The sequence below is a fragment of the Daphnia pulicaria genome, unplaced genomic scaffold (assembly GCF_021234035.1).
Source record: "Daphnia pulicaria isolate SC F1-1A unplaced genomic scaffold, SC_F0-13Bv2 h1tg000253l, whole genome shotgun sequence".
NCBI classification, from domain to species: domain Eukaryota; kingdom Metazoa; phylum Arthropoda; class Branchiopoda; order Diplostraca; family Daphniidae; genus Daphnia; species Daphnia pulicaria.
Genome location: NW_025804920.1, coordinates 1 through 17,295, shown reverse-complemented (window position 1 = coordinate 17,295; position 17,295 = coordinate 1). Strand labels below are relative to the sequence as shown.

At 36.1% G+C, this 17,295-nt stretch overlaps 31 pseudogenes; all 31 read right to left on the bottom strand.

Annotated features, from left to right (window-relative positions):
• Positions 1-488: 488 nt before the first annotated feature.
• Positions 489-607, bottom strand: LOC124320127 (annotated as a pseudogene).
• A 414-nt stretch (positions 608-1,021) lies between these two features.
• On the bottom strand, positions 1,022-1,140 carry LOC124320118 (annotated as a pseudogene).
• Positions 1,141-1,554: 414 nt separating this feature from the next.
• Positions 1,555-1,673, bottom strand: LOC124320117 (annotated as a pseudogene).
• A 414-nt stretch (positions 1,674-2,087) lies between these two features.
• On the bottom strand, positions 2,088-2,206 carry LOC124320126 (annotated as a pseudogene).
• Positions 2,207-2,620: 414 nt separating this feature from the next.
• On the bottom strand, positions 2,621-2,739 carry LOC124320116 (annotated as a pseudogene).
• A 414-nt stretch (positions 2,740-3,153) lies between these two features.
• Positions 3,154-3,272, bottom strand: LOC124320125 (annotated as a pseudogene).
• A 414-nt stretch (positions 3,273-3,686) lies between these two features.
• On the bottom strand, positions 3,687-3,805 carry LOC124320115 (annotated as a pseudogene).
• A 414-nt stretch (positions 3,806-4,219) lies between these two features.
• LOC124320139 lies at positions 4,220-4,338 on the bottom strand (annotated as a pseudogene).
• A 415-nt stretch (positions 4,339-4,753) lies between these two features.
• On the bottom strand, positions 4,754-4,872 carry LOC124320138 (annotated as a pseudogene).
• Positions 4,873-5,416: 544 nt separating this feature from the next.
• Positions 5,417-5,535, bottom strand: LOC124320114 (annotated as a pseudogene).
• A 414-nt stretch (positions 5,536-5,949) lies between these two features.
• LOC124320120 lies at positions 5,950-6,068 on the bottom strand (annotated as a pseudogene).
• Positions 6,069-6,482: 414 nt separating this feature from the next.
• Positions 6,483-6,601, bottom strand: LOC124320112 (annotated as a pseudogene).
• Positions 6,602-7,015: 414 nt separating this feature from the next.
• Positions 7,016-7,134, bottom strand: LOC124320122 (annotated as a pseudogene).
• Positions 7,135-7,548: 414 nt separating this feature from the next.
• On the bottom strand, positions 7,549-7,667 carry LOC124320144 (annotated as a pseudogene).
• Positions 7,668-8,081: 414 nt separating this feature from the next.
• Positions 8,082-8,200, bottom strand: LOC124320137 (annotated as a pseudogene).
• A 415-nt stretch (positions 8,201-8,615) lies between these two features.
• Positions 8,616-8,734, bottom strand: LOC124320134 (annotated as a pseudogene).
• A 544-nt stretch (positions 8,735-9,278) lies between these two features.
• LOC124320119 lies at positions 9,279-9,397 on the bottom strand (annotated as a pseudogene).
• A 414-nt stretch (positions 9,398-9,811) lies between these two features.
• LOC124320121 lies at positions 9,812-9,930 on the bottom strand (annotated as a pseudogene).
• A 414-nt stretch (positions 9,931-10,344) lies between these two features.
• Positions 10,345-10,463, bottom strand: LOC124320143 (annotated as a pseudogene).
• Positions 10,464-10,877: 414 nt separating this feature from the next.
• Positions 10,878-10,996, bottom strand: LOC124320133 (annotated as a pseudogene).
• A 415-nt stretch (positions 10,997-11,411) lies between these two features.
• Positions 11,412-11,530, bottom strand: LOC124320132 (annotated as a pseudogene).
• A 415-nt stretch (positions 11,531-11,945) lies between these two features.
• LOC124320131 lies at positions 11,946-12,064 on the bottom strand (annotated as a pseudogene).
• Positions 12,065-12,479: 415 nt separating this feature from the next.
• Positions 12,480-12,598, bottom strand: LOC124320136 (annotated as a pseudogene).
• A 415-nt stretch (positions 12,599-13,013) lies between these two features.
• Positions 13,014-13,132, bottom strand: LOC124320130 (annotated as a pseudogene).
• A 415-nt stretch (positions 13,133-13,547) lies between these two features.
• Positions 13,548-13,666, bottom strand: LOC124320129 (annotated as a pseudogene).
• A 415-nt stretch (positions 13,667-14,081) lies between these two features.
• LOC124320141 lies at positions 14,082-14,200 on the bottom strand (annotated as a pseudogene).
• Positions 14,201-14,615: 415 nt separating this feature from the next.
• Positions 14,616-14,734, bottom strand: LOC124320123 (annotated as a pseudogene).
• Positions 14,735-15,148: 414 nt separating this feature from the next.
• On the bottom strand, positions 15,149-15,267 carry LOC124320111 (annotated as a pseudogene).
• Positions 15,268-15,682: 415 nt separating this feature from the next.
• LOC124320142 lies at positions 15,683-15,802 on the bottom strand (annotated as a pseudogene).
• Positions 15,803-16,218: 416 nt separating this feature from the next.
• On the bottom strand, positions 16,219-16,337 carry LOC124320128 (annotated as a pseudogene).
• Positions 16,338-16,752: 415 nt separating this feature from the next.
• On the bottom strand, positions 16,753-16,871 carry LOC124320140 (annotated as a pseudogene).
• Positions 16,872-17,295: the final 424 nt, after the last annotated feature.

Below are 17,295 nucleotides of genomic sequence, written 5' to 3'. Positions count from 1 at the left end.
TAACGGGACTCGACGTAACTTAACTTCTGGGAGCTGACGAGACCAGGTGCGTTCTACGTGATATGGCCGTTGACATTCAAAAATGAAAATTTACCCTCCCAGTCCCAATGGATGAATAGAAAATCACTTCAAAGTGATAGAAATGTTTGTTCATTGAATTTGGACTCGTAACCATCGCGAATAAAAAAGCGCGATAAACTTTGAAAAACTCGCAATGAAATTTATCCAGAATCATTGAAATAGATGAATTGAACCTATCTCTAAGGCATTGAAATGTTTTATCTACGAATTTGGACTGGTAACCATCGCGATTAAAAAACGCAATAAACTTTGAAAAACTCTCAATGGAATTGATCCAGAATCATTCTTATAGATGAATTGAACCTATCTCTAAGGCATTGAAATTTTTTATCTACGAATTTGGACTGGTAACCATCGTGATTGAAAAAAAAATTCAAGAAATTTGTTATTGAAAACAAACTGTTCATCGCCAACGACATCCCGTATTCCCAAGCAGTCACCCTTCCAAGTACTAACGGGACTCGACGTAACTTAACTTCTGGGAGCTGACGAGACCAGGTGCGTTCTACGTGATATGGCCGTTGACATTCAAAAATGAAAATTTACCCTCCCAGTCCCAATGGATGAATAGAAAATCACTTCAAAATGATAGAAATGTTTGTTCATTGAATTTGGACTCGTAACCATCGCGAATAAAAAAGCGCGATAAACTTTGAAAAACTCGCAATGAAATTTATCCAGAATCATTCCTATAGATGAATTGAACCTATCTCTATGCCATTGATATTTTTGATCTACGAATTTGGACTGGTAACCATCGCGATTAAAAAACGCGATAAACTTTGAAAAACTCTCAATGGAATTGATCCAGAATCATTCTTATAGATGAATTGAACCTATCTCTAAGGCATTGAAATGTTTTATCTACGAATTTGGACTGGTTACCATCGTGATTGAAAAAAAATTTCAAGAAATTTGTTATTGAAAACAAACTATTCATCGCCAACGACATCCCGTATTCCCAAGCGGTCACCCTTCCAAGTACTAACGGGACTCGACGTAACTTAACTTCTGGGAGCTGACGAGACCAGGTGCGTTCTACGTGATATGGCCGTTGACATTCAAAAATGAAAAATTACCCTCCCAGTCCCAATGGATGAATAGAAAATCACTTCAAAGTGATAGAAATGTTTGTTCATTGAATTTGGACTCGTAAACATCGCGAATAAAAAAGCGCGATAAACTTTGAAAAACTCGCAATGAAATTTATCCAGAATCATTGAAATAGATGAATTGAACCTATCTCTAAGGCATTGAAATGTTTTATCTACGAATTTGGACTGGTAACCATCGCGATTAAAAAACGCGATAAACTTTGAAAAACTCTCAATGGAATTGATCCAGAATCATTCTTATAGATGAATTGAACCTATCTCTAAGGCATTGAAATTTTTTATCTACGAATTTGGACTGGTAACCATCGTGATTGAAAAAAAATTTCAAGAAATTTGTTATTGAAAACAAACTGTTCATCGCCAACGACATCCCGTATTCCCAAGCGGTCACCCTTCCAAGTACTAACGGGACTCGACGTAACTTAACTTCTGGGAGCTGACGAGACCAGGTGCGTTCTACGTGATATGGCCGTTGACATTGAAAAATGAAAATTTACCCTCCCAGTCCCAATGGATGAATAGAAAATCACTTCAAAGTGATAGAAATGTTTGTTCATTGAATTTGGACTCGTAACCATCGCGAATAAAAAAGCGCGATAAACTTTGAAAAACTCGCAATGAAATTTATCCAGAATCATTGAAATAGATGAATTGAACCTATCTCTAAGGCATTGAAATGTTTTATCTACGAATTTGGACTGGTAACCATCGCGATTAAAAAACGCAATAAACTTTGAAAAACTCTCAATGGAATTGATCCAGAATCATTCTTATAGATGAATTGAACCTATCTCTAAGGCATTGAAATTTTTTATCTACGAATTTGGACTGGTAACCATCGTGATTGAAAAAAAAATTCAAGAAATTTGTTATTGAAAACAAACTGTTCATCGCCAACGACATCCCGTATTCCCAAGCAGTCACCCTTCCAAGTACTAACGGGACTCGACGTAACTTAACTTCTGGGAGCTGACGAGACCAGGTGCGTTCTACGTGATATGGCCGTTGACATTCAAAAATGAAAATTTACCCTCCCAGTCCCAATGGATGAATAGAAAATCACTTCAAAATGATAGAAATGTTTGTTCATTGAATTTGGACTCGTAACCATCGCGAATAAAAAAGCGCGATAAACTTTGAAAAACTCGCAATGAAATTTATCCAGAATCATTCCTATAGATGAATTGAACCTATCTCTATGCCATTGATATTTTTGATCTACGAATTTGGACTGGTAACCATCGCGATTAAAAAACGCGATAAACTTTGAAAAACTCTCAATGGAATTGATCCAGAATCATTCTTATAGATGAATTGAACCTATCTCTAAGGCATTGAAATGTTTTATCTACGAATTTGGACTGGTTACCATCGTGATTGAAAAAAAATTTCAAGAAATTTGTTATTGAAAACAAACTATTCATCGCCAACGACATCCCGTATTCCCAAGCGGTCACCCTTCCAAGTACTAACGGGACTCGACGTAACTTAACTTCTGGGAGCTGACGAGACCAGGTGCGTTCTACGTGATATGGCCGTTGACATTCAAAAATGAAAATTTACCCTCCCAGTCCCAATGGATGAATAGAAAATCACTTCAAAGTGATAGAAATGTTTGTTCATTGAATTTGGACTCGTAACCATCGCGAATAAAAAAGCGCGATAAACTTTGAAAAACTCGCAATGAAATTTATCCAGAATCATTGAAATAGATGAATTGAACCTATCTCTAAGGCATTGAAATGTTTTATCTACGAATTTGGACTGGTAACCATCGCGATTAAAAAACGCGATAAACTTTGAAAAACTCTCAATGGAATTGATCCAGAATCATTCTTATAGATGAATTAAACCTATCTCTAAGGCATTGAAATTTTTTATCTACGAATTTGGACTGGTAACCATCGTGATTGAAAAAAAAATTCAAGAAATTTGTTATTGAAAACAAACTGTTCATCGCCAACGACATCCCGTATTCCCAAGCAGTCACCCTTCCAAGTACTAACGGGACTCGACGTAACTTAACTTCTGGGAGCTGACGAGACCAGGTGCGTTCTACGTGATATGGCCGTTGACATTCAAAAATGAAAATTTACCCTCCCAGTCCCAATGGATGAATAGAAAATCACTTCAAAATGATAGAAATGTTTGTTCATTGAATTTGGACTCGTAACCATCGCGAATAAAAAAGCGCGATAAACTTTGAAAAACTCGCAATGAAATTTATCCAGAATCATTCCTATAGATGAATTGAACCTATCTCTATGCCATTGATATTTTTGATCTACGAATTTGGACTGGTAACCATCGCGATTAAAAAACGCGATAAACTTTGAAAAACTCTCAATGGAATTGATCCAGAATCATTCTTATAGATGAATTGAACCTATCTCTAAGGCATTGAAATGTTTTATCTACGAATTTGGACTGGTTACCATCGTGATTGAAAAAAAATTTCAAGAAATTTGTTATTGAAAACAAACTATTCATCGCCAACGACATCCCGTATTCCCAAGCGGTCACCCTTCCAAGTACTAACGGGACTCGACGTAACTTAACTTCTGGGAGCTGACGAGACCAGGTGCGTTCTACGTGATATGGCCGTTGACATTCAAAAATGAAAATTTACCCTCCCAGTCCCAATGGATGAATAGAAAATCACTTCAAAGTGATAGAAATGTTTGTTCATTGAATTTGGACTCGTAACCATCGCGAATAAAAAAGCGCGATAAACTTTGAAAAACTCGCAATGAAATTTATCCAGAATCATTGAAATAGATGAATTGAACCTATCTCTAAGGCATTGAAATGTTTTATCTACGAATTTGGACTGGTAACCATCGCGATTAAAAAACGCGATAAACTTTGAAAAACTCTCAATGGAATTGATCCAGAATCATTCTTATAGATGAATTAAACCTATCTCTAAGGCATTGAAATTTTTTATCTACGAATTTGGACTGGTAACCATCGTGATTGAAAAAAAATTTCAAGAAATTTGTTATTGAAAACAAACTGTTCATCGCCAACGACATCCCGTATTCCCAAGCGGTCACCCTTCCAAGTATTAACGGGACTCGACGTAACTTAACTTCTGGGAGCTGACGAGACCAGGTGCGTTCTACGTGATATGGCCGTTGACATTCAAAAATGAAAATTTACCCTCCCAGTCCCAATGGATGAATAGAAAATCACTTCAAAGTGATAGAAATGTTTGTTCATTGAATTTGGACTCGTAACCATCGCGAATAAAAAAGCGCGATAAACTTTGAAAAACTCGCAATGAAATTTATCCAGAATCATTCAAATAGATGAATTGAACCTATCTCTATGCCATTGATATTTTTGATATACGAATTTGGACTGGTAACCATCGCGATTAAAAAACGCGATAAACTTTGAAAAACTCTCAATGGAATTGATCCAGAATTATTCTTATAGATGAATTGAACCTATCTCTAAGGCATTGAAATTTTTTATCTACGAATTTGGACTGGTAACCATCGTGATTGAAAAAAAAATTTCAAGAAATTTGTTATTGAAAACAAACTATTCATCGCCAACGACATCCCGTATTCCCAAGCGGTCACCCTTCCAAGTATTAACGGGACTCGACGTAACTTAACTTCTGGGAGCTGACGAGACCAGGTGCGTTCTACGTGATATGGCCGTTGACATTCAAAAATGAAAAATTACCCTCCCAGTCCCAATGGATGAATAGAAAATCACTTCAAAGTGATAGAAATGTTTGTTCATTGAATTTGGACTCGTAACCATCGCGAATAAAAAAGCGCGATAAACTTTGAAAAACTCGCAATGAAATTTATCCAGAATCATTCAAATAGATGAATTGAACCTATCTCTATGCCATTGATATTTTTGATATACGAATTTGGACTGGTAACCATCGCGATTAAAAAACGCGATAAACTTTGAAAAACTCTCAATGGAATTGATCCAGAATCATTCTTATAGATGAATTTAACCTATCTCTATGCCATTGATATTTTTGATCTACGAATTTGGACTGGTAACCATCGCGATTAAAAAACGCGATAAACTTTGAAAAACTCTCAATGGAATTGATCCAGAATCATTCTTATAGATGAATTGAACCTATCTCTAAGGCATTGAAATGTTTTATCTACGAATTTGGACTGGTTACCATCGTGATTGAAAAAAAATTTCAAGAAATTTGTTATTGAAAACAAACTATTCATCGCCAACGACATCCCGTATTCCCAAGCGGTCACCCTTCCAAGTACTAACGGGACTCGACGTAACTTAACTTCTGGGAGCTGACGAGACCAGGTGCGTTCTACGTGATATGGCCGTTGACATTCAAAAATGAAAATTTACCCTCCCAGTCCCAATGGATGAATAGAAAATCACTTCAAAGTGATAGAAATGTTTGTTCATTGAATTTGGACTCGTAACCATCGCGAATAAAAAAGCGCGATAAACTTTGAAAAACTCGCAATGAAATTTATCCAGAATCATTCCTATAGATGAATTGAACCTATCTCTATGCCATTGATATTTTTGATCTACGAATTTGGACTGGTAACCATCGCGATTAAAAAACGCGATAAACTTTGAAAAACTCTCAATGGAATTGATCCAGAATCATTCTTATAGATGAATTGAACCTATCTCTAAGGCATTGAAATGTTTTATCTACGAATTTGGACTGGTTACCATCGTGATTGAAAAAAAATTTCAAGAAATTTGTTATTGAAAACAAACTATTCATCGCCAACGACATCCCGTATTCCCAAGCGGTCATCCTTCCAAGTACTAACGGGACTCGACGTAACTTAACTTCTGGGAGCTGACGAGACCAGGTGCGTTCTACGTGATATGGCCGTTGACATTCAAAAATGAAAAATTACCCTCCCAGTCCCAATGGATGAATAGAAAATCACTTCAAAGTGATAGAAATGTTTGTTCATTGAATTTGGACTCGTAACCATCGCGAATAAAAAAGCGCGATAAACTTTGAAAAACTCGCAATGAAATTTATCCAGAATCATTGAAATAGATGAATTGAACCTATCTCTAAGGCATTGAAATGTTTTATCTACGAATTTGGACTGGTAACCATCGCGATTAAAAAACGCGATAAACTTTGAAAAACTCTCAATGGAATTGATCCAGAATCATTCTTATAGATGAATTGAACCTATCTCTAAGGCATTGAAATTTTTTATCTACGAATTTGGACTGGTAACCATCGTGATTGAAAAAAAATTTCAAGAAATTTGTTATTGAAAACAAACTGTTCATCGCCAACGACATCCCGTATTCCCAAGCGGTCACCCTTCCAAGTACTAACGGGACTCGACGTAACTTAACTTCTGGGAGCTGACGAGACCAGGTGCGTTCTACGTGATATGGCCGTTGACATTGAAAAATGAAAATTTACCCTCCCAGTCCCAATGGATGAATAGAAAATCACTTCAAAGTGATAGAAATGTTTGTTCATTGAATTTGGACTCGTAACCATCGCGAATAAAAAAGCGCGATAAACTTTGAAAAACTCGCAATGAAATTTATCCAGAATCATTGAAATAGATGAATTGAACCTATCTCTAAGGCATTGAAATGTTTTATCTACGAATTTGGACTGGTAACCATCGCGATTAAAAAACGCAATAAACTTTGAAAAACTCTCAATGGAATTGATCCAGAATCATTCTTATAGATGAATTGAACCTATCTCTAAGGCATTGAAATTTTTTATCTACGAATTTGGACTGGTAACCATCGTGATTGAAAAAAAAATTCAAGAAATTTGTTATTGAAAACAAACTGTTCATCGCCAACGACATCCCGTATTCCCAAGCAGTCACCCTTCCAAGTACTAACGGGACTCGACGTAACTTAACTTCTGGGAGCTGACGAGACCAGGTGCGTTCTACGTGATATGGCCGTTGACATTCAAAAATGAAAATTTACCCTCCCAGTCCCAATGGATGAATAGAAAATCACTTCAAAATGATAGAAATGTTTGTTCATTGAATTTGGACTCGTAACCATCGCGAATAAAAAAGCGCGATAAACTTTGAAAAACTCGCAATGAAATTTATCCAGAATCATTCCTATAGATGAATTGAACCTATCTCTATGCCATTGATATTTTTGATCTACGAATTTGGACTGGTAACCATCGCGATTAAAAAACGCGATAAACTTTGAAAAACTCTCAATGGAATTGATCCAGAATCATTCTTATAGATGAATTGAACCTATCTCTAAGGCATTGAAATGTTTTATCTACGAATTTGGACTGGTTACCATCGTGATTGAAAAAAAATTTCAAGAAATTTGTTATTGAAAACAAACTATTCATCGCCAACGACATCCCGTATTCCCAAGCGGTCACCCTTCCAAGTACTAACGGGACTCGACGTAACTTAACTTCTGGGAGCTGACGAGACCAGGTGCGTTCTACGTGATATGGCCGTTGACATTCAAAAATGAAAATTTACCCTCCCAGTCCCAATGGATGAATAGAAAATCACTTCAAAGTGATAGAAATGTTTGTTCATTGAATTTGGACTCGTAACCATCGCGAATAAAAAAGCGCGATAAACTTTGAAAAACTCGCAATGAAATTTATCCAGAATCATTGAAATAGATGAATTGAACCTATCTCTAAGGCATTGAAATGTTTTATCTACGAATTTGGACTGGTAACCATCGCGATTAAAAAACGCGATAAACTTTGAAAAACTCTCAATGGAATTGATCCAGAATCATTCTTATAGATGAATTAAACCTATCTCTAAGGCATTGAAATTTTTTATCTACGAATTTGGACTGGTAACCATCGTGATTGAAAAAAAATTTCAAGAAATTTGTTATTGAAAACAAACTGTTCATCGCCAACGACATCCCGTATTCCCAAGCGGTCACCCTTCCAAGTATTAACGGGACTCGACGTAACTTAACTTCTGGGAGCTGACGAGACCAGGTGCGTTCTACGTGATATGGCCGTTGACATTCAAAAATGAAAATTTACCCTCCCAGTCCCAATGGATGAATAGAAAATCACTTCAAAGTGATAGAAATGTTTGTTCATTGAATTTGGACTCGTAACCATCGCGAATAAAAAAGCGCGATAAACTTTGAAAAACTCGCAATGAAATTTATCCAGAATCATTCAAATAGATGAATTGAACCTATCTCTATGCCATTGATATTTTTGATATACGAATTTGGACTGGTAACCATCGCGATTAAAAAACGCGATAAACTTTGAAAAACTCTCAATGGAATTGATCCAGAATTATTCTTATAGATGAATTGAACCTATCTCTAAGGCATTGAAATTTTTTATCTACGAATTTGGACTGGTAACCATCGTGATTGAAAAAAAAATTTCAAGAAATTTGTTATTGAAAACAAACTATTCATCGCCAACGACATCCCGTATTCCCAAGCGGTCACCCTTCCAAGTATTAACGGGACTCGACGTAACTTAACTTCTGGGAGCTGACGAGACCAGGTGCGTTCTACGTGATATGGCCGTTGACATTCAAAAATGAAAAATTACCCTCCCAGTCCCAATGGATGAATAGAAAATCACTTCAAAGTGATAGAAATGTTTGTTCATTGAATTTGGACTCGTAACCATCGCGAATAAAAAAGCGCGATAAACTTTGAAAAACTCGCAATGAAATTTATCCAGAATCATTCAAATAGATGAATTGAACCTATCTCTATGCCATTGATATTTTTGATATACGAATTTGGACTGGTAACCATCGCGATTAAAAAACGCGATAAACTTTGAAAAACTCTCAATGGAATTGATCCAGAATCATTCTTATAGATGAATTTAACCTATCTCTATGCCATTGATATTTTTGATCTACGAATTTGGACTGGTAACCATCGCGATTAAAAAACGCGATAAACTTTGAAAAACTCTCAATGGAATTGATCCAGAATCATTCTTATAGATGAATTGAACCTATCTCTAAGGCATTGAAATGTTTTATCTACGAATTTGGACTGGTTACCATCGTGATTGAAAAAAAATTTCAAGAAATTTGTTATTGAAAACAAACTATTCATCGCCAACGACATCCCGTATTCCCAAGCGGTCATCCTTCCAAGTACTAACGGGACTCGACGTAACTTAACTTCTGGGAGCTGACGAGACCAGGTGCGTTCTACGTGATATGGCCGTTGACATTCAAAAATGAAAAATTACCCTCCCAGTCCCAATGGATGAATAGAAAATCACTTCAAAGTGATAGAAATGTTTGTTCATTGAATTTGGACTCGTAACCATCGCGAATAAAAAAGCGCGATAAACTTTGAAAAACTCGCAATGAAATTTATCCAGAATCATTGAAATAGATGAATTGAACCTATCTCTAAGGCATTGAAATGTTTTATCTACGAATTTGGACTGGTAACCATCGCGATTAAAAAACGCGATAAACTTTGAAAAACTCTCAATGGAATTGATCCAGAATCATTCTTATAGATGAATTGAACCTATCTCTAAGGCATTGAAATTTTTTATCTACGAATTTGGACTGGTAACCATCGTGATTGAAAAAAAATTTCAAGAAATTTGTTATTGAAAACAAACTGTTCATCGCCAACGACATCCCGTATTCCCAAGCAGTCACCCTTCCAAGTACTAACGGGACTCGACGTAACTTAACTTCTGGGAGCTGACGAGACCAGGTGCGTTCTACGTGATATGGCCGTTGACATTCAAAAATGAAAATTTACCCTCCCAGTCCCAATGGATGAATAGAAAATCACTTCAAAGTGATAGAAATGTTTGTTCATTGAATTTGGACTCGTAACCATCGCGAATAAAAAAGCGCGATAAACTTTGAAAAACTCGCAATGAAATTTATCCAGAATCATTCCTATAGATGAATTGAACCTATCTCTATGCCATTGATATTTTTGATCTACGAATTTGGACTGGTAACCATCGCGATTAAAAAACGCGATAAACTTTGAAAAACTCTCAATGGAATTGATCCAGAATCATTCTTATAGATGAATTGAACCTATCTCTAAGGCATTGAAATGTTTTATCTACGAATTTGGACTGGTTACCATCGTGATTGAAAAAAAATTTCAAGAAATTTGTTATTGAAAACAAACTATTCATCGCCAACGACATCCCGTATTCCCAAGCGGTCACCCTTCCAAGTACTAACGGGACTCGACGTAACTTAACTTCTGGGAGCTGACGAGACCAGGTGCGTTCTACGTGATATGGCCGTTGACATTCAAAAATGAAAAATTACCCTCCCAGTCCCAATGGATGAATAGAAAATCACTTCAAAGTGATAGAAATGTTTGTTCATTGAATTTGGACTCGTAACCATCGCGAATAAAAAAGCGCGATAAACTTTGAAAAACTCGCAATGAAATTTATCCAGAATCATTGAAATAGATGAATTGAACCTATCTCTAAGGCATTGAAATGTTTTATCTACGAATTTGGACTGGTAACCATCGCGATTAAAAAACGCGATAAACTTTGAAAAACTCTCAATGGAATTGATCCAGAATCATTCTTATAGATGAATTGAACCTATCTCTAAGGCATTGAAATTTTTTATCTACGAATTTGGACTGGTAACCATCGTGATTGAAAAAAAATTTCAAGAAATTTGTTATTGAAAACAAACTGTTCATCGCCAACGACATCCCGTATTCCCAAGCGGTCACCCTTCCAAGTATTAACGGGACTCGACGTAACTTAACTTCTGGGAGCTGACGAGACCAGGTGCGTTCTACGTGATATGGCCGTTGACATTCAAAAATGAAAATTTACCCTCCCAGTCCCAATGGATGAATAGAAAATCACTTCAAAGTGATAGAAATGTTTGTTCATTGAATTTGGACTCGTAACCATCGCGAATAAAAAAGCGCGATAAACTTTGAAAAACTCGCAATGAAATTTATCCAGAATCATTCAAATAGATGAATTGAACCTATCTCTATGCCATTGATATTTTTGATATACGAATTTGGACTGGTAACCATCGCGATTAAAAAACGCGATAAACTTTGAAAAACTCTCAATGGAATTGATCCAGAATTATTCTTATAGATGAATTGAACCTATCTCTAAGGCATTGAAATTTTTTATCTACGAATTTGGACTGGTAACCATCGTGATTGAAAAAAAAATTTCAAGAAATTTGTTATTGAAAACAAACTATTCATCGCCAACGACATCCCGTATTCCCAAGCGGTCACCCTTCCAAGTATTAACGGGACTCGACGTAACTTAACTTCTGGGAGCTGACGAGACCAGGTGCGTTCTACGTGATATGGCCGTTGACATTCAAAAATGAAAAATTACCCTCCCAGTCCCAATGGATGAATAGAAAATCACTTCAAAGTGATAGAAATGTTTGTTCATTGAATTTGGACTCGTAACCATCGCGAATAAAAAAGCGCGATAAACTTTGAAAAACTCGCAATGAAATTTATCCAGAATCATTCAAATAGATGAATTGAACCTATCTCTATGCCATTGATATTTTTGATATACGAATTTGGACTGGTAACCATCGCGATTAAAAAACGCGATAAACTTTGAAAAACTCTCAATGGAATTGATCCAGAATCATTCTTATAGATGAATTTAACCTATCTCTAAGGCATTGAAATTTTTTATCTACGAATTTGGACTGGTAACCATCGTGATTGAAAAAAAAATTTCAAGAAATTTGTTATTGAAAACAAACTATTCATCGCCAACGACATCCCGTATTCCCAAGCGGTCACCCTTCCAAGTATTAACGGGACTCGACGTAACTTAACTTCTGGGAGCTGACGAGACCAGGTGCGTTCTACGTGATATGGCCGTTGACATTCAAAAATGAAAAATTACCCTCCCAGTCCCAATGGATGAATAGAAAATCACTTCAAAGTGATAGAAATGTTTGTTCATTGAATTTGGACTCGTAACCATCGCGAATAAAAAAGCGCGATAAACTTTGAAAAACTCGCAATGAAATTTATCCAGAATCATTCAAATAGATGAATTGAACCTATCTCTATGCCATTGATATTTTTGATATACGAATTTGGACTGGTAACCATCGCGATTAAAAAACGCGATAAACTTTGAAAAACTCTCAATGGAATTGATCCAGAATCATTCTTATAGATGAATTTAACCTATCTCTAAGGCATTGAAATTTTTTATCTACGAATTTGGACTGGTAACCATCGTGATTGAAAAAAAAATTTCAAGAAATTTGTTATTGAAAACAAACTATTCATCGCCAACGACATCCCGTATTCCCAAGCGGTCACCCTTCCAAGTACTAACGGGACTCGACGTAACTTAACTTCTGGGAGCTGACGAGACCAGGTGCGTTCTACGTGATATGGCCGTTGACATTCAAAAATGAAAAATTACCCTCCCAGTCCCAATGGATGAATAGAAAATCACTTCAAAGTGATAGAAATGTTTGTTCATTGAATTTGGACTCGTAACCATCGCGAATAAAAAAGCGCGATAAACTTTGAAAAACTCGCAATGAAATTTATCCAGAATCATTCAAATAGATGAATTGAACCTATCTCTATGCCATTGATATTTTTGATATACGAATTTGGACTGGTAACCATCGCGATTAAAAAACGCGATAAACTTTGAAAAACTCTCAATGGAATTGATCCAGAATTATTCTTATAGATGAATTGAACCTATCTCTAAGGCATTGAAATTTTTTATCTACGAATTTGGACTGGTAACCATCGTGATTGAAAAAAAAATTTCAAGAAATTTGTTATTGAAAACAAACTATTCATCGCCAACGACATCCCGTATTCCCAAGCGGTCACCCTTCCAAGTATTAACGGGACTCGACGTAACTTAACTTCTGGGAGCTGACGAGACCAGGTGCGTTCTACGTGATATGGCCGTTGACATTCAAAAATGAAAAATTACCCTCCCAGTCCCAATGGATGAATAGAAAATCACTTCAAAGTGATAGAAATGTTTGTTCATTGAATTTGGACTCGTAACCATCGCGAATAAAAAAGCGCGATAAACTTTGAAAAACTCGCAATGAAATTTATCCAGAATCATTCAAATAGATGAATTGAACCTATCTCTATGCCATTGATATTTTTGATATACGAATTTGGACTGGTAACCATCGCGATTAAAAAACGCGATAAACTTTGAAAAACTCTCAATGGAATTGATCCAGAATCATTCTTATAGATGAATTTAACCTATCTCTAAGGCATTGAAATTTTTTATCTACGAATTTGGACTGGTAACCATCGTGATTGAAAAAAAAATTTCAAGAAATTTGTTATTGAAAACAAACTATTCATCGCCAACGACATCCCGTATTCCCAAGCGGTCACCCTTCCAAGTATTAACGGGACTCGACGTAACTTAACTTCTGGGAGCTGACGAGACCAGGTGCGTTCTACGTGATATGGCCGTTGACATTCAAAAATGAAAAATTACCCTCCCAGTCCCAATGGATGAATAGAAAATCACTTCAAAGTGATAGAAATGTTTGTTCATTGAATTTGGACTCGTAACCATCGCGAATAAAAAAGCGCGATAAACTTTGAAAAACTCGCAATGAAATTTATCCAGAATCATTCAAATAGATGAATTGAACCTATCTCTATGCCATTGATATTTTTGATATACGAATTTGGACTGGTAACCATCGCGATTAAAAAACGCGATAAACTTTGAAAAACTCTCAATGGAATTGATCCAGAATCATTCTTATAGATGAATTGAACCTATCTCTAAGGCATTGAAATTTTTTATCTACGAATTTGGACTGGTAACCATCGTGATTGAAAAAAAAATTTCAAGAAATTTGTTATTGAAAACAAACTATTCATCGCCAACGACATCCCGTATTCCCAAGCGGTCACCCTTCCAAGTATTAACGGGACTCGACGTAACTTAACTTCTGGGAGCTGACGAGACCAGGTGCGTTCCACGTGATATGGCCGTTGACATTCAAAAATGAAAAATTACCCTCCCAGTCCCAATGGATGAATAGAAAATCACTTCAAAGTGATAGAAATGTTTGTTCATTGAATTTGGACTCGTAACCATCGCGAATAAAAAAGCGCGATAAACTTTGAAAAACTCGCAATGAAATTTATCCAGAATCATTCAAATAGATGAATTGAACCTATCTCTATGCCATTGATATTTTTGATATACGAATTTGGACTGGTAACCATCGCGATTAAAAAACGCGATAAACTTTGAAAAACTCTCAATGGAATTGATCCAGAATCATTCTTATAGATGAATTTAACCTATCTCTAAGGCATTGAAATTTTTTATCTACGAATTTGGACTGGTAACCATCGTGATTGAAAAAAAAATTTCAAGAAATTTGTTATTGAAAACAAACTATTCATCGCCAACGACATCCCGTATTCCCAAGCGGTCACCCTTCCAAGTACTAACGGGACTCGACGTAACTTAACTTCTGGGAGCTGACGAGACCAGGTGCGTTCTACGTGATATGGCCGTTGACATTCAAAAATGAAAAATTACCCTCCCAGTCCCAATGGATGAATAGAAAATCACTTCAAAGTGATAGAAATGTTTGTTCATTGAATTTGGACTCGTAACCATCGCGAATAAAAAAGCGCGATAAACTTTGAAAAACTCGCAATGAAATTTATCCAGAATCATTGAAATAGATGAATTGAACCTATCTCTAAGGCATTGAAATGTTTTATCTACGAATTTGGACTGGTAACCATCGCGATTAAAAAACGCGATAAACTTTGAAAAACTCTCAATGGAATTGATCCAGAATCATTCTTATAGATGAATTGAACCTATCTCTAAGGCATTGAAATTTTTTATCTACGAATTTGGACTGGTAACCATCGTGATTGAAAAAAAATTTCAAGAAATTTGTTATTGAAAACAAACTGTTCATCGCCAACGACATCCCGTATTCCCAAGCGGTCACCCTTCCAAGTACTAACGGGACTCGACGTAACTTAACTTCTGGGAGCTGACGAGACCAGGTGCGTTCTACGTGATATGGCCGTTGACATTCAAAAATGAAAATTTACCCTCCCAGTCCCAATGGATGAATAGAAAATCACTTCAAAGTGATAGAAATGTTTGTTCATTGAATTTGGACTCGTAACCATCGCGAATAAAAAAGCGCGATAAACTTTGAAAAACTCGCAATGAAATTTATCCAGAATCATTGAAATAGATGAATTGAACCTATCTCTAAGGCATTGAAATGTTTTATCTACGAATTTGGACTGGTAACCATCGCGATTAAAAAACGCGATAAACTTTGAAAAACTCTCAATGGAATTGATCCAGAATCATTCTTATAGATGAATTTAACCTATCTCTAAGGCATTGAAATTTTTTATCTACGAATTTGGACTGGTAACCATCGTGATTGAAAAAAAAATTTCAAGAAATTTGTTATTGAAAACAAACTATTCATCGCCAACGACATCCCGTATTCCCAAGCGGTCACCCTTCCAAGTATTAACGGGACTCGACGTATCTTAACTTCTGGGAGCTGACGAGACCCAGGTGCGTTCTACGTGATATGGCCGTTGACATTCAAAAATGAAAAATTACCCTCCCAGTCCCAATGGATGAATAGAAAATCACTTCAAAGTGATAGAAATGTTTGTTCATTGAATTTGGACTCGTAACCATCGCGAATAAAAAAGCGCGATAAACTTTGAAAAACTCGCAATGAAATTTATCCAGAATCATTCAAATAGATGAATTGAACCTATCTCTATGCCATTGATATTTTTGATATACGAATTTGGACTGGTAACCATCGCGATTAAAAAACGCGATAAACTTTGAAAAACTCTCAATGGAATTGATCCAGAATTATTCTTATAGATGAATTGAACCTATCTCTAAGGCATTGAAATTTTTTATCTACGAATTTGGACTGGTAACCATCGTGATTGAAAAAAAAAATTTCAAGAAATTTGTTATTGAAAACAAACTATTCATCGCCAACGACATCCCGTATTCCCAAGCGGTCACCCTTCCAAGTATTAACGGGACTCGACGTAACTTAACTTCTGGGAGCTGACGAGACCAGGTGCGTTCTACGTGATATGGCCGTTGACATTCAAAAATGAAAAATTACCCTCCCAGTCCCAATGGATGAATAGAAAATCACTTCAAAGTGATAGAAATGTTTGTTCATTGAATTTGGACTCGTAACCATCGCGAATAAAAAAGCGCGATAAACTTTGAAAAACTCGCAATGAAATTTATCCAGAATCATTCAAATAGATGAATTGAACCTATCTCTATGCCATTGATATTTTTGATATACGAATTTGGACTGGTAACCATCGCGATTAAAAAACGCGATAAACTTTGAAAAACTCTCAATGGAATTGATCCAGAATCATTCTTATAGATGAATTGAACCTATCTCTAAGGCATTGAAATTTTTTATCTACGAATTTGGACTGGTAACCATCGTGATTGAAAAAAAAATTTCAAGAAATTTGTTATTGAAAACAAACTATTCATCGCCAACGACATCCCGTATTCCCAAGCGGTCACCCTTCCAAGTATTAACGGGACTCGACGTAACTTAACTTCTGGGAGCTGACGAGACCAGGTGCGTTCCACGTGATATGGCCGTTGACATTCAAAAATGAAAAATTACCCTCCCAGTCCCAATGGATGAATAGAAAATCACTTCAAAGTGATAGAAATGTTTGTTCATTGAATTTGGACTCGTAACCATCGCGAATAAAAAAGCGCGATAAACTTTGAAAAACTCGCAATGAAATTTATCCAGAATCATTCAAATAGATGAATTGAACCTATCTCTATGCCATTGATATTTTTGATATACGAATTTGGACTGGTAACCATCGCGATTAAAAAACGCGATAAACTTTGAAAAACTCTCAATGGAATTGCATCCAGAATCATTCTATAGATGAATTGAACCTATCCCTGTGTCATTGAAATTTTTGATCTACGAATTTGGACTGGTAACCATCGTGATTGAAAAAAAATTTCAAGAAATTTGTTATTGAAAACAAACTATTCATCGCCAACGAC